This window comes from Numida meleagris, chromosome 3 (assembly GCF_002078875.1).
Source record: "Numida meleagris isolate 19003 breed g44 Domestic line chromosome 3, NumMel1.0, whole genome shotgun sequence".
NCBI classification, from domain to species: Eukaryota; Metazoa; Chordata; class Aves; order Galliformes; family Numididae; genus Numida; species Numida meleagris.
This window is the reverse complement of record NC_034411.1, coordinates 75,273,557-75,291,932: the sequence shown is the minus strand read 5'-3', so window position 1 is coordinate 75,291,932 and position 18,376 is coordinate 75,273,557. Positions and strand designations below refer to the sequence as shown.

Sequence of the window (18,376 nt, the reverse complement as noted above, 5' to 3'; positions counted from 1 at the left end):
TGAGCAACTGATTTTTAAACAGGGGCGTTCCCATTATTCCCATAATTTTCCCATTATGAAAAAATGGACTGAAAATTGTTTCATTAGGTGTTTCAGAGTTTGAAAGCATGGTTCTGTATGTCCTATACATTAGCTTTTCCACTAACGTTCATTGTAGCTCTTCTAATTCATCTGGAGGAGATGGGGCACCAGATCTGTGGTGATCAATGTGGTGTACCCATGATCATGTCAATGGCAAGCCCCTTTTCAACTTCACTTTATGTCGTCTAATGGCTTGCTGGTTGTTATGTAGTGCCTTTAGTCTTGCTAATTTTAATTTCTAAAGTGTTCCCCATGAATTGGTACTTTTGATTTACATGCTTCTTTAATATAATTTCCAATTATATCATGGGAAGGAACTACTGGAAATTTTTAACTGTCAGATGATGGTTTATATTGTACACAAGAAAACATCTTCCCAGATCACACTCGTGGTTCACTCCGTTATCAGTCTCAGACAGTGGAGATATACAGAGGCTTCAGAGCAAGGCACAAGAAATGTAACACTGATCAAACATAGGAAAACTTTCCCTATGCCATCTTTTCTGTTCCCCTTACTCTGCTGGAAACTAACTTTTAAGAGGTTGTTATGTCTCAAAGCACAGGGCTGTCAGTGATATTCTCCAACAATTTCTGTTACAGAAAGCCTGGCTCCTTTGGATTGCTCTCCCAGGCTCCTGAAAACTTCTACAGCTTTTCTTCATAAAAATTAAGCAGGGCCACTTTCTCTGCCACACATGCTGGGGCATGCTTCATTCTGTAGGATCTGTGATGAGCAGCCAGCCACTCACACACATGGCAAAACTCACTATGTCAGGTGCTCATCAGCGCTCCACAAACTAGTCAAGTGTGGGGTGGAATAAGGATGTATGCAGAATAGAAATCAAGCTGCTTTTCCTGAATGGCTTTGGGGAAATTAAAACCCTCCACCTACTCACTGACTTCCTCCATTTAAGCACAATTAGTTAAATGACACGCATCACTGTAAAAAAAAAAAAAAACAGGTGTGCTGTAGCTGGGAGTCAGAGAATGACAAAAAAATATTTACTATATAGACAAACTGCCTGTATATGAGGAAAACAGACTGGTATAAACTAAAATTGCTTGGGCATCAACAGACAAAAAAGAGCTGGGAATGAATGGGGAAACTTTCACAGGTGCCACTTCATCAAGGCAAAAGCAAGGAGAAGGGCCTCCAGCAGGGGGATCAGATGACTTCTGTTTTTCCCTGCTATTTTGACTGCTCTCCAGGTAAGGAGGGAGGCGGGCAAGGAAGCCTGAGCCCTACTGCCAGAAGAGCAAAAGCATGCCCTACTATGCTCTAGTTCCTGGCTCACTGCTGCCTAACTGTAGCACACCATTATTTTGCAGTCATTCCCAGTTTCACTGTTGGCCTATAGAGACATTGGTTCACACTCAGGCTCTCTGCCCCTGTATTCCTTATAGGCTGGTTGAAGTGGCAGAGGAGACAACACAGATGGCTGAGTAGTGATGCGAATTAAGTCATAAAGCACCTAAGATTTCTTCAAAGGGACCTGGCAACTAAGAGTCCCTCTTTCAGTTTGGGTGGTGACCAAGAGTGATAGCACAGGTCCCCAGCATACCTGATGTGCTGGAGGGCCTGCCAAGCTAGGCCTCTACTCTAGCATGGAGTTTCTCAGCCCAAGGGAAATCATTTCCCCTACACTGATTCACTGAGTTGCAGCTGGTTAGATACTCCCCTCTGCATGCTTGGTAAGCATGCATATGCAGGAGCACATGGTCTGCAGCTGCAGAGAGAAACCTCAAGGGAGGTAGATCTATTGATGTGCCATACATGATCTGCCACCAGTTGAGAGGGCTTCATCTGAGGGGAAAAAATTCTTATCTTCAGTATCAGATGTTCTTCTCGCTGTTCTGGATAAAGGATCTGTCCTGTATGCTACGCCAAACCCCTCCCTAACCATAAAAATCACTCAGATCCATAAAACTAGTTCAAAAGGGAAAAAAAAACTCTGATTGCAACACTGGGATCCCCTGGGTCCCCTACAACACTTTCTTCCCCCTACCGCCTTCCACATGTAAGTAAGTGCGAGGAACCATTTGCTGTTATCTTAGGCTTCTTCTTTCCTGAGAATGTAGAAAAAAAGGTTGAAGAGCACTTCCTATGGGCTTTATTTTGCCTTTGGCTATGTCTACGCCGCTGTCAAGGCAGCCTTGGTGGCCAGGACCACCAGGGCTCAGCATGAGGACCAGCCTGGGCTGCAGACTTAACTCGCACCAAACTACAGCTACTGCACTCAGCGTAACCTGTTCTCAGTTTGGCTGACAATTTCAGTGCAACACTGCTCCCTATCTCAACCAGGTCCCGCTTTCAAGGCAAGGATGATGGTTTTGTATGTTGTAGGAATTATTCTGTGTCAAAGCAGAGAAGAAGAAGATCTGAAGGCGGGAACGGAACAAAAACACTAACCTACTTGACCGGAGGAGTCAAAGGGAGAGTAAGCTAGCCCACATCTTCACAGCTGGGAGATCGTCTGGTTGAGGATGGATTCTGCATCTCGGGAGACAACTAATGAGCATGCCAACAAGAGAAAAACAAAATAAAAAGCTAGGTCACTGGGACTACTGAATGCCAAGAGGCATGAGAAACATATGCAGAAAGGCTCATTAATCATAAAACACTCTTATTGCTCCCTCCAGCTCCTTGCATTGGGGATCCAAGATAAACACTGGAGTTTTAATCTCTTTTCAAGAAATTAAACCAAACTACATGAATTCTCAATTTCTCCATGTTTGGGTTTCTAAGCAATAAGACTTCAGTATAACTATCCCATGGCAGGTACAAGTTTCAAAATGGAAGTCAGACCTCCGTAGCATCTGATGGTGGGAGGTCTGAGAGACATGCACATTACCAAATAAGTCTATTTCTCTGAAGACGCTGTGGGATTCCCCCCACTTATATGAGAAGCCGCTGCTTCTTTTTGTTGGTAGTGTTTGCGTGTTTTTAATGTAAACGCATCTCCCCATCTCCAGAAAATGTTCCCAGGGTATTGTGGCACCATGAGAATAAGGCCTTGCTTGGCCTCTTGCTTGAATGAAGCAAAAAAGTTTTTCGTTAAGAGAATGGAGAAGAATCTACAGCCAGGGTTCCAAGAGAGATCAGCACCACGCTCCCAGTGGAATGAAGAGGCTAAGAGCTCAGGACTGGCCTCAGGATTTTCAGTCCCCTGACCTAGTAACTTTTATGCTAGTACAATAAAGATCTCTAAGTCTAAGATATGAAAATAAGGGCCGCACAATTAAATGCTGAAGTAAGCCATGGTGAAATCTAAAAATGAGGTCCTAACTACCTAACATTTTGGCCAGCTGCTCGAAGCAGGCAGTTCTTTACTTTAAGGCCTAAATTTAAGGCACAACTACCATACAAGGACATTAGAACACACTTCTCTCTCACTCCTGCCCTTAGAGGGTGCCTCATGTAGAAGAACATTTACCCTGTTTCCCCCGGTTGATGCGGACTGTAAAGGTAAAACAACAGCTAAGGATGCAGGCCATACTGCACGTCTGCATCAATACCACTTCAACACATTTCCATTTTCCCATTTGCTTGATCCTATTTCTCCTCTACCACCAATTTCCTGTCCCCATATCTTTTTTCCCCACTTGAATGTGAGCTTGCTTATGAGCAACAAAATGAAAAGGTTGAGTTTGAAACACCTTTTTTTTAAAAAAAAAGTTTGCTTATTTTTAACCTGTTTCATTGATACTGGTTGCATTAATAGCTATTCAGTTGCAAGTGGATGCATAGTAAATGGTTGCAAAGAGGAGAGGGTGAAACAAGAGCCTGGAGATGGAAAACTTCTCAGTTCACTGCAGAAGTCCCATGCAAATCCACACTCTCACCAGAAGTGACCAGACAGAAGTTACTCTCCACTGTGGATGCCTGAGCCATCTCACTCCTGGTGGCCTGTACACGCGTGCTTCAAACATGGCAAAGGGGATACCCTTATTTCAGTGACTACCTCAGTTATTCACAGTCATATGCTCTCCAGGCATCACAGACCTCATCTGTATTGGCCAAGCATAACTGGGAGGGGAGGGAATAAAGGGAGGAAGATATTCTGCATTTATGTTTCCATTAATTCAGCAAGAGAAATAGATCAAACATTCATTTATTTTGTGTTCCAGGACACTTCTAGACACTACATTATAGTTTCTCAGATACTAGTGTCTCCCTCACCTACATATTCACACTAATCCATATAAAACTATGAGTCATTACACAAAGTTCCATCCAAAAGAGTAAGCCATTCATCCTTTGGGGGAGGAGGAGGAGAGGGGAAATTAAGAGCTGTTTCCAATTTAATTTGCAGTCTTTACATTTTTGTTCTGCTTCCACTGGAAAGTGTGGTGCTAATTTTTCTGCCAGCTTGCAATCACGGTGAGATCTTGAGCTGCTTCATTTATGTCTACACGTAGGACCTCTAAAAATGAAATAAATTAGAAGTGTATTTGTCATGTTCACCTAATCAAAACGCAAGTTCTGCATGCCAGACTAAATATTTAGGCTATGTTGGGGGTTTAAAGATTTTAAAACTTCCTATCACTGTTTTTATTTTAATAAAAACAAAAACAAGAACAACTGGATGGTAAAATGGCAGAGTTTAAATGGCATGCTGTAGCTGTCATGCCAGCTAGCCAAGCCTCACCCTTGTAACAATAGCACAAAACCTTCTGAACGCATCTTGAAAAAAGGAGAAAAGTAACACAGATTCACTTACGATCCCCTGCAGCATATCCACTCCTTTTGCTTTCATACAATAAAGGACATGCGTGCCCCACCCTTTTTACTGTACGTTCTAGTCAAGAACGTGGTTTCCTGTATGCAAGCAGTTCTTTTTTGGCAAAGAGTTCGTTCTGAAATGAAGTTGCAGAGAAAGCAGTAACTTGGGGCAGGTACGTGTTTTAATTCCCACATCACCTACTTTGACGTGGGAGTTTTAGTGACATATTCCCCCTTTCCAATGTGACAGAGGACAGGGCTTTGATTTTCTTCCCATTTTGTGCTCTTTGTAAAATTTCTGACTTGTTTTTCCAGCTACTTCTTGGCTTTGCATCACTTTCTCCATCATTCCCTAATCCAATAACACCAATCTGTCAGCTGCACACATTTACAGCTATTCCTCTCATCTTGGTTTTTTTTTGGTGGTTTTTTTTTTTTCTTCTCTAAACAGGACCTAAACAACGGAGTGGACAGTCGTCATTCCTTGAGCAGTTCATTGACTATTCCCGAACAGAGAGTTGCTGGAGAGGTGTGAGGGCTCTTCTGGGATGAGTACCAGCCCTCACCCTGCTAGCACCAAGATGGAGGGAGCCCATAGAGCTGCCAACCTACAGGCTCACCCAAGAGCACCAAACCCTCTCAAGAATACCTGGTGCCTTCTGCCTGAGCTGTCCCACAGCTCCTCTGCTTCTGGGGGGGAACACCTGGAAGATCTGCCCTACAGGAATATTTTGGCAAGCAGATAGAAGGGTCACAGAGACCAGACACCTCAGGTCGAAGGCAAATAATGCACAGGAAAAAACAGCTAGGCAGCAGTTTCTGCAGGTGATGAACTTGAGCCAAAGTGCAACATGACTTTCAACATCATTTCCCAAATTAAACAAATTTAATTCCAGATTACTCTGCCAATGATTAACGTATCTCACTACACCTTTGGGGGCATTGGACTTCCCTGCAGTTATTCCTTTTTAAAGTGTGTATCATGCTTGAACACCTCCACAATACTTGTTAGTGTTTTCAAGTGTCAAATACTCTACCCAGGATGACTGTTGGGCTCTTTGCTCGAGGTACCAATTAACAGCAAGATACAAGGAGGCACAAGTAGCACAAAGCACGCTCTACACCTCTGCTGGGCACTTAGTAACTACTTCTGGCAGCTCAACTTGCAAGGGCTCCCCTGAAGCAGCACGCTTGGAACTTGTGTCCACCATGAGCTCATGAGGCATTTAAAGCTCCTCCGTGGTATAAACACCCTCCTCTTCTTTCCTAAGAAGGGGAGCAGGAAAATTCTATCCCATTCTGCGGGAAGTTCTTCATCATCAGCATGACAGCAATAGCTCGCTAGGCTGTAACACTTCATCTGAACCATAACATCACACGTGCAGCACACTCAGCAAACATCCAAGGCGTTTAACACAGCATGGGAATGGTTTCAGAAAACTACAGACCCACAGGTAAATATTTTAAAATTGCAAGGAAACAAAACTATACTTTCAAATGCCAACACAAAGTTTCTCGAGGTACAGCTGCAGAAGAAAGGCTTCTTGTTTGAAGAAAGAGGTTCTTCACAACTTCTAGGTATTTAAGCTTTCTTTTTATTTAGCTTCAGGGTTCACAGCATTGTGTGTTATGTATTTAAAACTTGAAGGCTATTAAATAATTAAATCTCAAAAAACTCCCCCCAAAAGGCAAAAAAATGCTTTCTTGGAGCTCATCAGTAATGATCAATTAAAACATTTTTTCTTCTTCAATAACATTATGCTTCATGGCTTCTAAAAGAAGTGGAAACTTGTTAAAAGTAGAAAAGGCAACAGCAAAAATAAATTAAAAAAAAAATGGAAGAAATGCAACACTAGATAATTTTAAACCCTGCTCACACCTAAAAAAAAAGGGCACATTAAACCACAGCCTCAGTCACAAACCTGCAGCAGCAAATCAGCGTGAGCAGGGGCGAGCTGCCACCACCACAGCCGGCAGCGGTCTGTAGCGCCTTGCAGTACCCGAAGGACGTGGGCACTGGCCCTCACCCCACACCTCCTCTGTCCCCACCACCCCCAGTCATCTCAGAGGGAGATGGTGTGCTCCCGCAAGCTTTCCAGTCACACCGCAGATAGTGGTGTGAATATATGGGCGTGCACATGGAGTGCTGGTGTCTAGCCTTTGGGCAGCGATTAACCGACTTCGCAGACAGTTGGGCTTGCTTTTTTTTTTTTTGACAAAGGAAAAACAGAAATACCGTCAAGAAAGGGACCTCCATCCCACCGTTCTGTTTCCCTTTCCCCCATATGCACATCTCCCCACGCCCACGTGGCGCTGGAAAAAGCCAGTAAGCAGGGTACCGCTGTGTGCCGCACATTGGGAGCTGTGGTTTTCAGATGAAACACGTAGCAAAGATATTGCGCCCTTTTGACCAGAATTTTCCATTAGCGATCGAACACAAGTTAGGAGAAAAAAAATACATGTATATATATGGGAGAGAAATATCTGAATTTCCTCTTGCGCTGAGATGTCACAGTACGGCTGAGATTATTTCTCTGTGATAAAGTTGAGGGAAAGGGCACACGCCAGGTGTCAGACACACAAAACCCCCACAAACAGCAGCCACAGGAAAAAAAAAAATCAGAATAAGCTCCAAATTAGAGGAAAAAAAAAGAAAGACTTGAAGGGAACGCGTTTTGTTGGAGCTCCATCAAGGGATTGTCAGCACTGCCCTGAGAGCAACTTTCTGAGGAAACTATGAGTCCGATTTGCATCTTCTGTAGCGATGATTTTCCTCCCTGAGCTGTTTCAAAAGCAAGGTGCCTGTGGGCGGGGAATGTTAAAAATAAAAACAAACACTGAAAAGCTATTTGTAAACTGTTGCACTTGGGAATAGCTGAGAGAGACACCTGCCCCATAAATACAGGGGACAGCTCTTGCACAGCCACCCCTGCTTCAATTGCGGCTCAGGAGGAGGATGCTGATGTGCCCGTTCTCAAGTACAGGGTGCCAGAGTAAATGGAAGGCAAGGGATGAAGAAATACACTTTGCCCTAACATCAGCCTTTGCCCTTCTTATCCTCTCACCCCAAAATAATGCTCTGAAGGCTTAAACCAGAAATCGAAAAGCAAGGCAGGGTGGGCACAGACATTCCAGCTGGGGTGCGATGCAGCAATGGAGCACCCACCACAGCTCCTTCCTCTGCACATTGTTGCAGCACAGTCACCTGCAATTGCATGAGTCCTGCAGAGATTCTTAGGTCCCTCAGCATGCAATCCTTCCCCATTCGATAATTTTGTTTGCATTAAGGCAAGGGGACTGGCACTTGCATAGGTTGGCTCCTGTATGCCTTTCAAACAAATACAGGTCAGAGCTCTGCTCATGCTTCAGCTAACTGGGAAGCAAGAAGTTTCCAAGTTTCAATGCAGCATCAGTCCTCAAAAATTTAGCTCAGAAGCTAAAACCTAGTCTCAACCAGAAACAAGTTACTTTTGAATCATGATAGGTGCAATCAGTTGAGAGAGGCAGGTGCATTACCCACCACCACCACCAATGCTGGAAAATCTGCATGTAATGGGGATGGGCAGGTCTCCAAGGTTGGTGTTCCAACAAGCAACCCTGATATGTTTGCCCAGAGCTTATCTGAGCAATTCAAACTCACTAGTCTGCGAAGTTGAATGGAAAGGAAAAACCTTTCACAGGCTGTAATCCTGCAAGCTGGACTCAATGATCCTTATGGGTCCTTTCCACCTTGGAATACCTTATATGATTTTAAGTGAAGGTGGGAATCTGGACAATTAAAGACTGGAATTTGAGTCCAGAAATGAGGGAATTAATCTTTCTCCACCTTTCTCTTGAGACCAAACCAGTTCTTTGCTTATTAAGACAGTAAGAGAGCACAACGTATTTCCACTGGCAGCATCACCATCACACAGAACAAGGGCTTGTCACAGAGCGCACAGAGAAAAGGCTGCTCCTTCTCACCCAGCCTGCATCCCCCGCTTGTGTCCCACAAGCATCGTCAAGAGATGGGGATGTCACCAAATAAGCACACAGAGAGGGACCATCTGTCAGAAATGGAGTGAGGTTGGAATAGATAAAGAGGTGCCTGCAGAGAAAGCACCCAGCCAAGCAGAGCCCCCTCCTGTATCAATGTTTACTACCTTCAGCATGAGAGCTATTCCTTCACTTTGAATCCTTCTGCAGCTGAGCTCTGCAGTAGGAACTTTCATGTTATTTTAGAGCAGACTGTAAAGACTTTACTCCTATAAAGTTCTCCTATGATGTTACTGACCTTGTTACTCTTTACGCTACTCCAGTTTCCATGAAACAGAAAAAAAAAATAGTTTTAAAATTCTGCAAGTGATTCAAACAAGTGCTGTGTTCATCTTCAGAAATGACTGGCATCACCTTCAGATCAAAATATCTACTCCATCTCTATAGGAAGGCTTTATAGCTTCAAGTTCCGTAAAGGTAACACTTCAACAGCACAAAAAAAGGAAGATGAAAAGCAACAGAAATATTTGCAGCAGCCAACTAATACCAATCCCAGTCTTCCTTGCAAGACCAGGCTACTTTCACTAAATTAGTCTCGATAGCATCACAGTTCACTGAGGTAGGGAACAAAAATTAATGAATTCAGGGCAGTCAGTGGAGGAGGGAAATAGGGAGGCATTGTTTATTTGCTGACAGCAGGTGTAGTGAAGAACAACAAGGAGTATTACACCAATTAATACAAGTCATACATGAGTCGGTGTACAACAGAATTGGTGCAGTACATTTGCAACCTTGAGTTCTGCTATACTAATCAAAGCTAGACAAAACAATTAGGCTGTAGCTGTACCACACAGCATACCGAGTCTCCCTCGCTTTGAGCTTACAGAATGGTAAAATAAATAAATAAATAAAAGTTTGGAGATGATTTGAATGATGCTCACAGCTTTTTAAGCTTGGAATTTGGTGGTTAGCGCATTAAGCATTACTCACTTTATGAACAAAGTGGAAAGTTAACACAAATTGGTAGATGACTAACTGTCCAAGAAACAGATTACTGAATGAATCACTGACTCTACTTTTAGTCAAGTAATAAGACAAATGAAGAGGAACAAGAAGGGGAAAAAGACAAACAAAAAAATTTCCTTGCAGAGCGCTGATATTCACACAGCCTGTTAGCTTCCAGCTATGACAAACTATGTAGTAATTTTGCATTTATCACCAGTTATAGATTCAGGTGAGCTCACTGACTTCTCCCACCACTGCTTCACACTGTCAGCTCACCAGGGTTTCCGCACCAGGTATTCTGCGCCATGTCTCCCCTCAGCACACATTTAAGAACAGCTACAGGAACAAATGAGAGGTTTGGACATGAAGTTAAATCCCTGAGTGGAACAAGCAACAGTCGGTAGGCTATGAGCTCAATGCACAGGAGTACCTCCTGTGCCATAGCAGATAGCCACAGCAGATACCCAGAGTCGAGCAAAAACAGAAGTTCCCCAGTTCAAGAGGAGGACCTTACCCAACATCTGCATTTTTGCTAACAGAGCTCTGGGCACAAGTCTGCCTAATACGCATGGGTTCCATTCAGCTCTGCACAAAGTCACCACAGCTTTTGTCAAGGGATAGGGGAGCAGGAGCAGCACAGGGTGGTCTGAGTGGATCCAGGCTGCTCTCCAAATGGCTGCTCTCCAAAGATCCCAGCCCTGCTCCTCCTTCTCTCCCCTGCTTTAGCTCTACTGCTCTTTGGACCCATGGATCAACTCCTCATACCAGCAGAAAATTAACCAAGACTGAAAGGAAGGTAAATTGCCACACACTGGGTCGGAATGCTGAATCGGCCCAGCGAAACCCAACAAGCACGTGGCCAAGCAGGACCTCCTGCTTTCAGCCAAAGGGCTGCCAGCCAGCGACTCCTCCCTCTTGTTGTGAAGCATTGGGGTCCTATTTTCTCCTTCACTAGAGCAAATACAAATCAGGGCTGCTCTGATCACCTGCTGAACCCATTCCTCAATGTCTCCAAGAGCAGATGCTTGCCATCACATCTAGAGTGACGGAGGCTGCACGAGAGACCTGAGGGTACTGGGCACAGGGTGGGCTGCAGCCACTTGGCTCAGCAAGCTTGCTCCAGAGTCACCAGGCTGGCTCTCATCTCCTTTGCTGTAATTTAGGTTTAAAATCTACATTCCCAAGGGCTTGTCACAGCTGTGAGATAAGCGAGACAACAAGGTCACACCAGGCCAGGAACGACCATAAACAGGTGGGAATAACAAGCTGTGTATCTTGCTAACGTAGAGGGGAGAGGAAGGCTTGCTTGACTGAGTTTTGTTTTCATCTAATGTTTCATGCAATTGTCTGTTGCACAGCCAAAATTAAACAGCCCGAGTCTGAACTCAAGCGTCTGGTGCCCTGATAGCAAGCCCTTGCTATCGTGTTGCCACCTGCCGCAGGGCAGGTGGGGAACTGGCTGTTCACAGTTTCCTGCAGTACCCCCACACTGCAAAAACAAGATGGTAGTGGCCTTCAGGACACGGGGCATGATGCTGAGATGGTCACTGCACTTTGGTGCAGCCCAAAGACTGTTCAACAAATTTTAGTTTCATTTGAAACAGTTCCACTCTCTCCCTCGCCCAGGTACCTGCCAGACCCCGCAGTAAACTCAGCCAGCAGAAAATTAACTGTAGGCACAAAATGAATAACCTGCTGATTTAGCTCTCAGACCAGGCCCACGGTGGGATGAGGTGGGTGCCAGGGTGAGCATGAGGAAAGGGGATGAGATGATGCAGAACAGAATCAGAGACCCAGAATTCAGGCAGGGACAACATCTGTTCCCCTTCACAGGTCCAATCTTCAATGACTTGGGAGGAAGCCCTGTTTCCAAGTCAGAAGAACTGAGAACACGGATGAGATTTAGAAGGGTTACTCATACGCTCATACACCCTATCCTCATGACACTCCTCATAGCCAGGTTTTCTAAAAACAAGCGGAAAAAAGATCACCAAATCAAATCCGCGTCCTTCCGAACTATGAACAAACACTGATGCTGTATTTTGCCTTCCTTACAGAACATTATTCTGGGAACTTCAGTAAGAACTGTCCATAAATAAACTCCTTACGCTGGAAGCTGGCCTTTTCTTCTATACTGATCTGAAAATAGTAAAATCTCTTATTGTTGCCATGTAACAAACAACTGGATTTTCACGTTTCGAAGTCAAATTTCCACAGACTTCTGCACCTCTATTTTTAGTGTGCTTTTCCCAGTAAGAAGCAACCAAAGATCTTCCATGGCAGCCCAGTCACATAAGAAACTAACAAAAACATCCAAGCTATTTCAGCAAAATCCAGATTAAGTATGTAGATGCATTTAATTATTATGGGGTAAGAGTTGCCTATCAATGCTGAGGTAGCTCTAGATTTTCTGTGGATCTGCCCCAAAATGCATTTTTTTTTTTTTTTAAAAGCACACACTGCTTTTCAAACAGAGTGAGAAACAAAGAACCATCCCATCCTTGTAAAGAACAACAAACTAGGATAAATATCACACCAATAGACAAAGTAAACATGGAGATTTCACAATTGTTGGAATTCTCACTAATGTGGAAGAAGAAATGAGCTCCGCCTCATTTACAATCTTCAAATCTTGTAACAGCACGAGCAGCAACACTATGAATCAATGAAGCAGGTCAGAATAGAGTGGCTGGACTGCAACTAAAGAAGAGTAAGTCGCATCAAAGAATTAAAACTTGATACAGCATAACAGCACAGAGGGCACACTCTGCTTATATGGAAGGAGCTGACCCGGCTTTCTCCAAGTTATAGTTTCTAGATAAATGCAATATGCAGCGGGGGCTGCCTTGCTGCACTGGACATGCTGCATGCAAGATTTCAGCCTCACAGTTAACAACTAAAAGGATGTCAGCATAGGGGAAAAAAAAAAAAAAGAATTTAACAGATGACTTTCTGATCTGCTCTTTTTTCAGTATCACTTTCAGTACTGGAAGATGTGCATTTCCTCCCAGGTAATGACACGCATCCTGCAGGTTGCCGTTTGTCCTCCAGCTCTTATTTTCTAATCACTTTCTCCTCCAGATGCAGTGACCCCAGCTCAACCAGCGCCGCGGGTCGCCCAGCAGCATCGCTGTCCTCTCTTGATCGGGGTTGGGATAGAGGTGGGGAGCAGCAGCTCAGCAGGATGAGGTGTTGTGTCGCATCTGCCCCGCTCTTGGCATCTCACTAGATTGTGTTTTCCAGATGTGCCTCTCTGACATCAAGGCTAAACATCAGAGATGGGCTGCAGTGAAATCAGAGCACCGAGGAAACAGGAGAATGGAAGATTTTAGCACCACAGCCAGTGGTATGATTAGGGCTTTTTGGAGGGTATGTGATCATTTGCTGGGGCGCAGCAAATCATTAAAGCTTCCATACATTTAAAAAAAACCTCAAAGCAATATTTTCCAACCTTTCACTAAGAATAGGGGCCAAAACCACAGATTTTAAAGGTCTTCCACAGTTTTATTATTAGAAGTAGGAACCCTACTGATACTGATGAGTCATTTGTATTGACGGAAACCAAGAACACCCATTTTCTTCACGTGTTACAAAGCTCTCAGTGTGGTTTTCTATTAATTACTGGTCAAAGCAGATGACTAAAAACAAAACGAGTGACAAGAGTACACCTTTTTATTATTAATGCCTGTTTTATACCAGCTGATTTTGTTTATCATGTTTTTAGAGATTAAAAAAAGGAAGAAAAACACAGAAGATGACTGAGGACTTACAACTCGGTAGCAGTAAATCTAGAACAGCAGGAGGATAATTCGCTCTGCTGCTGTAAGGGCTTTTGTGACAGACTGAGAAAGAAAAAGAAAGGAGGGAAGAAAAAAAGCCATAACAAGATCAGTTAAAAACCCTCAGTCAGCAGAAGCTATCATTTTAGGATCCGTATGAGTAATCAGAAGGGAGAACGTAAATAAAGAAACAGCTGTATACAAGAGGGCAAGTTTTCACCATCATGCAAATGAAGGAATCCTTTTGCCCTGTGGCCAGGGTTACTGCCAGGCTCTAAGACAAAGAGAAATCCTGAAAATTAACGACAGCCACGATCAGGTTTTTAAAGGTTAATGAGAATTCCTTGCTGGCTTCAAAGATCTCTGCTGCAAAAAGGGCTGCAGGGTAGGAGCCTGTCGGGCTGGTAATTCTCAAGAGAAACTACTACTTGCATGTGGGTCTTGCTGTATCCAAAGTGGGAACAATGTATCGGTAGATTTTTTTGGTAAATCAAATGTCTCATTCATAAAACCAGAAACAAAACAAACCCCAGAGGGCCAGTCCTGCTGGACACCCATCGCATCCAGATGCACTTCAAGTGCAAAGTATCCCCACTTCACAAGATGCACCCAGCCAAACAGCAGACAGCCTGAACAGCAGCGTACTTAAATCTGACGAGGAAGGCAACACAACAGAAGCAGTGACCAGAGAACCGAACACAACCTTTGCACGAGGGGTCAGCGCTGCCATGCTCCTACTGTGGGCAGCTGACGGCAGGGAGCTGCAGGTTGCACCAGACACGTGAGTCAGCAGGAGCAGCCCGCAGGAACTGCTGACACGTTGGATTGCTCGCACACGCGCCCAGCACACCTACCGCTAAACAGAGAGCAGGCAGCATGCAAATCGGGCCAAAAGTACACCTCCACACTCACAGTTCCTGTTTTCCTAGTTCAGGCTTCAATTTTAAAGCTATCACTAATGAAGGGAAAAAAAAAAACACAACAGAAAAACAATCCTCAATGGATGTCAGCTATAATAAGTAGCTATGATGAAGTCTCAAGGGTCATTTTGTTTTAGCTGCTTTTATTTAAACAGACATAACTGCTTTGCCTCCTTTCCAAGAAGAAAACTGCTGCTGTGCAGCCCAGAAGAGCATGGTGACGAGCAGTAGGCAGCTCCTGGTCCTGTTAGCGGAAGACCCCTGAACTTGTGCACCACAACCCATCCACCCATCACCACCTCGGCTGCATGCTGTGCAAGCTCAGGACCAAGCATCAAGCCTCCAGCTTCCATTTGATCTCCCACTTGGGAGAAACAGGCAATTTCCCAAGTTCTCCTGTTCCTAATAGCTGCCTTTTCTGTTGATTGCATAGCAGAGAAGGTTATTGTTAAGTGACACAGATTTTGGAAGTAAATCTCACAGAAGATGCCCCTTTTCCTTCTCAGCACAGCTGGTCATCCTCAGGTTGTTTCTCCAGCTCCCCCTGCAACACCAGCACAACCAGCAGAGGAGCCTCCCAAGCCCTATTTTTGACTGATGGAGTTCGGCCATGTACGCAAACTCACAGCACAAAGGTTTACCAGAACTTCATCCCTTGTTTCTTTTTATTTACCTGTGCGGAACGTGCGGTTGCTCTTTGATCCACACTTATTACTTCTGGGAATGCAGGAGCTTCAAGTCAATTGCTGGCCACAAAGACATTGGTATGCATTCCACTGCTTGCCTACTTTAAAATTATAATTCATAGCCCAACCGTGGCACAGTGAGTAGCACTCTTTTCAATATACTACAAAGATGTTTCTGCCTAGCTATAAAGCAAAATGAACACATTGGAACTCAGCTGGCTGCATTCATACATTTTACATCTTCTCAATGCGAGCTTCAGATGAATGCGTAATATTCAGGCAGCTGCCAAGGTTAATGTCTTTTGGCTAAATTTAAAGAAACGATGACCATTTTTTGTAAAAAGCCGAGTAAGCAATCGAACACTATTCTGAAAAACCTCAGGGAATTATTGGGGGTGGGAATCTACTGCCCATTCAGCTGCTACAACAAAACCGTGTGGGCACCTCTTCAAATATCAGCAGAGAACGACAACGACAGGCACTACAAAGACTCTATTCCCCATTCTCTTCAAGCATTTGTAGTCAGGAGGAGCCCTGAAGCAGCAGGAGTAACCTGGGCTCACAGAAAGCCGATATTTCAGTTTAAATTGAGATTTTCTTCAGCACACTAATGGAATGACTTGTGTATTTTCCCTCGCACACTTCAGCCCAGAAGCCACTAATATACAGTCGAGTGCACTAATATATACCCGGGACCAGCAGAGATGGAAATTCAGACCCAGAGGTGAGAGATGGAAGCATGCATGCCTTCAAACCCCAGACGGATCTGCTAAGAGCTGCAGGTATGTTCCTGCAGCTTGTAAACTGAGAAACCATTCAGGGAGCACTCCTTTGAGCAGAAAGGCATGCACGCTTTGATTTGAATATATAATCCCTGTTCACATGACCTAAACAAAAATTGCAAAAGACCGATTACAAACCACGTAATAAATGCTACCCGACTTGCACCAATAGCTTATTGCACAAAAATGCCATCACTACTGAAATTATTACTTTGCATATATTAGTTACACATCTCATTTTTCAGCTGGAGCTGCAGACACGTATTAGCCACACTCTAAGAGGTCTCTGAAAAAAAAAATCTGTGCAGGTGCAAAGAACATCATGGGCACACAATGGGAAAACACTTCTTTGTGTTCTTCTCTGAATTTTTTGAGAAGATGGGATCATTCATTTTCCTTTTTCTATGGCTGGCAATATTTTTTAGAAAAACCTTAAGGAAAGCAACTCTCAGGCAATCATGCTGCAGCCTCGTTATGACAAACAGCTCTCGCACTTCAGAGCAGAAACACAAGCAAGGAAAGTTTTAGAAGAAGAAAGGGTGAGCTACTCCTGTCATACACTGCACACCACACGTCGTCTGTAGGGAGCTTTCTTTCCAGCTCTTTGTCACTGATTGCACACAGAGTGCAAAACATAAGATCGCTAGCAGTATGGGCATTTGATTGAACTCGTTAATTCCACCACATCTGAGGCTGTCCACAATGCCAAAGGTTTACCACAATTTCCTTATGCTAGGAGCATCAAGTCCATGCCTGTTTACAGGAATTTGGACCGTCGCTTAGAGCTAGCACCTCCAACTTTCCCTTGTACCCAGCTCAGAGGAACTGCCCATCTCCTCCTGCAGAACAACCAGCAGAAAGCACAGCAGGGAGGAGTGGAGGGCGTCCCACCCACATCCTGCACAACACCAACACCAGTAGATGTCCCAGATGCACCCCAGGTGAGAAGGACCGAGACAACTGCCCTGGCTCTCTGCTGTCAGTGCGGGGTCTGGCACACACCAGTGGGGATTTGTCAGTGTGCCCGCATCGCTCATGCCATTGCACCGGTCACTGTCTTCCCAACTGGGAAAGTCTTCATGAGTTGCCCAGTGAGCATGCGTTGGAAGGGGAATTTTATGGCTTGCTGGCTGTCAGGCACAAAGCCTTGTAAAACACCGCTTTAAACCTGTTACTACAACAGCCCCATGGACAACAGCTCAACATGTGGTGTTGCCACTTCGTTCTGTCCACCTCAATGCGTTTTGTTATTGACACACCTGGGGACGTCAATGTGTCTGAGCACTGCCAACCTCTCCCAGCGACACAGCACTACCTCAGACAGGCCCCAACCCAAAATGACTTGTTCGCAGCTGGAGACTCCAAACACCAAACTAAAACAAGCACAAGTTTAGAGACAGATGCAAAGTCTTAGAGAAATGGGTTTGCATTGCGAGAACACCGACACACCTTCAGCTACAGCCAGCTGCACTTTCGCAACCACTCCACCATCCCAACTCACAATTCCAATGTGCTGCCCGCCACTCCTGCTTATTATTATCCTGGGCAGCGAGGAACACGCTCCACTCCACGAGGCCGACGCCAGCTCCCAGCGCACCCAGAACAGCCCACAAATAGCCCGTGCCACATGAGGAGCGCTGCCACTTCACACCTCGCCACGCGCTGTGGCCGTGCTCGGCATCTCCCCACAGCCCCGTGCCAGCAGGGTAGGAGGGAAACAGGGTGAGCCCGGGCTCCCCAACGTGCGGTGCTGGGAGCGAGGGGGTGGGCATGGTGGTGGGACTGGCCCACGCGTACACACATATGCGTACATATATGCGTGTACATACGCGGGTAAATGCCCACTGCGTATACATAGGGATACACACACACACACACACACAAACGTACGTGTATAGATAGGCGATAAATACACTTGTGCTCCCCCCGTTATGCAACGCGTGGTTCCTCTCGCAGCGCTCCCGCACCGCAGCCCCGCGCAACAGCTGCTCGGGGCTGAGGAGGAAAGGGAGAGGAGGAAGGCTCCCGCCCGCCGCCGCACTCACCTCGCCGCGCCTCCACGCAACTTTGGGGGTCGCCGCTGTCGCTGCGCTGCGGCCGGGGGGGGGTTCGGGGGAAGGAGCGCTGCCGCCTGTTGTTGTTGTTATTGTTTTGGAAATTGTTGTTAACCGCTCTCTGCGGTCACCGACCTACACTCGGCCCACCCCGCTAAATACGAGGGTGTTTTGTTTTGTTTTAAAAAAAAAAAAAAAAAAAAAGCCGCGACCCAGAGGCTCATCACATGGCGCTCGCTTTGAAGCAGCTGCTCCCTGAGCCGGAGCCGTGCGGGGAAAAAATAAAGGGGGAAGGGAGGAGGAGGGAAGGAGGGGGCTGGCGGGGGCCGGAGGAGGAGAGAAAGCCGCAGCGGAGAGAGGAGGAGGAGGAG

General features: G+C 45.3%; 1 protein-coding gene across 7 annotated transcripts in view; it reads right to left on the bottom strand.

Annotated features, from left to right (window-relative positions):
* Positions 1 to 18,334, bottom strand: part of BACH2 (BTB domain and CNC homolog 2) — a 185,224-nt gene extending 166,890 nt beyond the window's left edge. For 4 of the 7 annotated variants that reach the window (XM_021389602.1, XM_021389604.1, XM_021389600.1 and 1 more), the window contains exon 1: positions 17,997 to 18,334. The gene's annotated coding sequence lies outside the window, so the exon portion shown is untranslated. Of the gene's footprint in view, positions 1 to 2,491; positions 2,566 to 17,996 lie in introns of those variants that run through there. The other 3 variants (XM_021389601.1, XM_021389608.1, XM_021389605.1) reach the window with 2 other exon arrangements.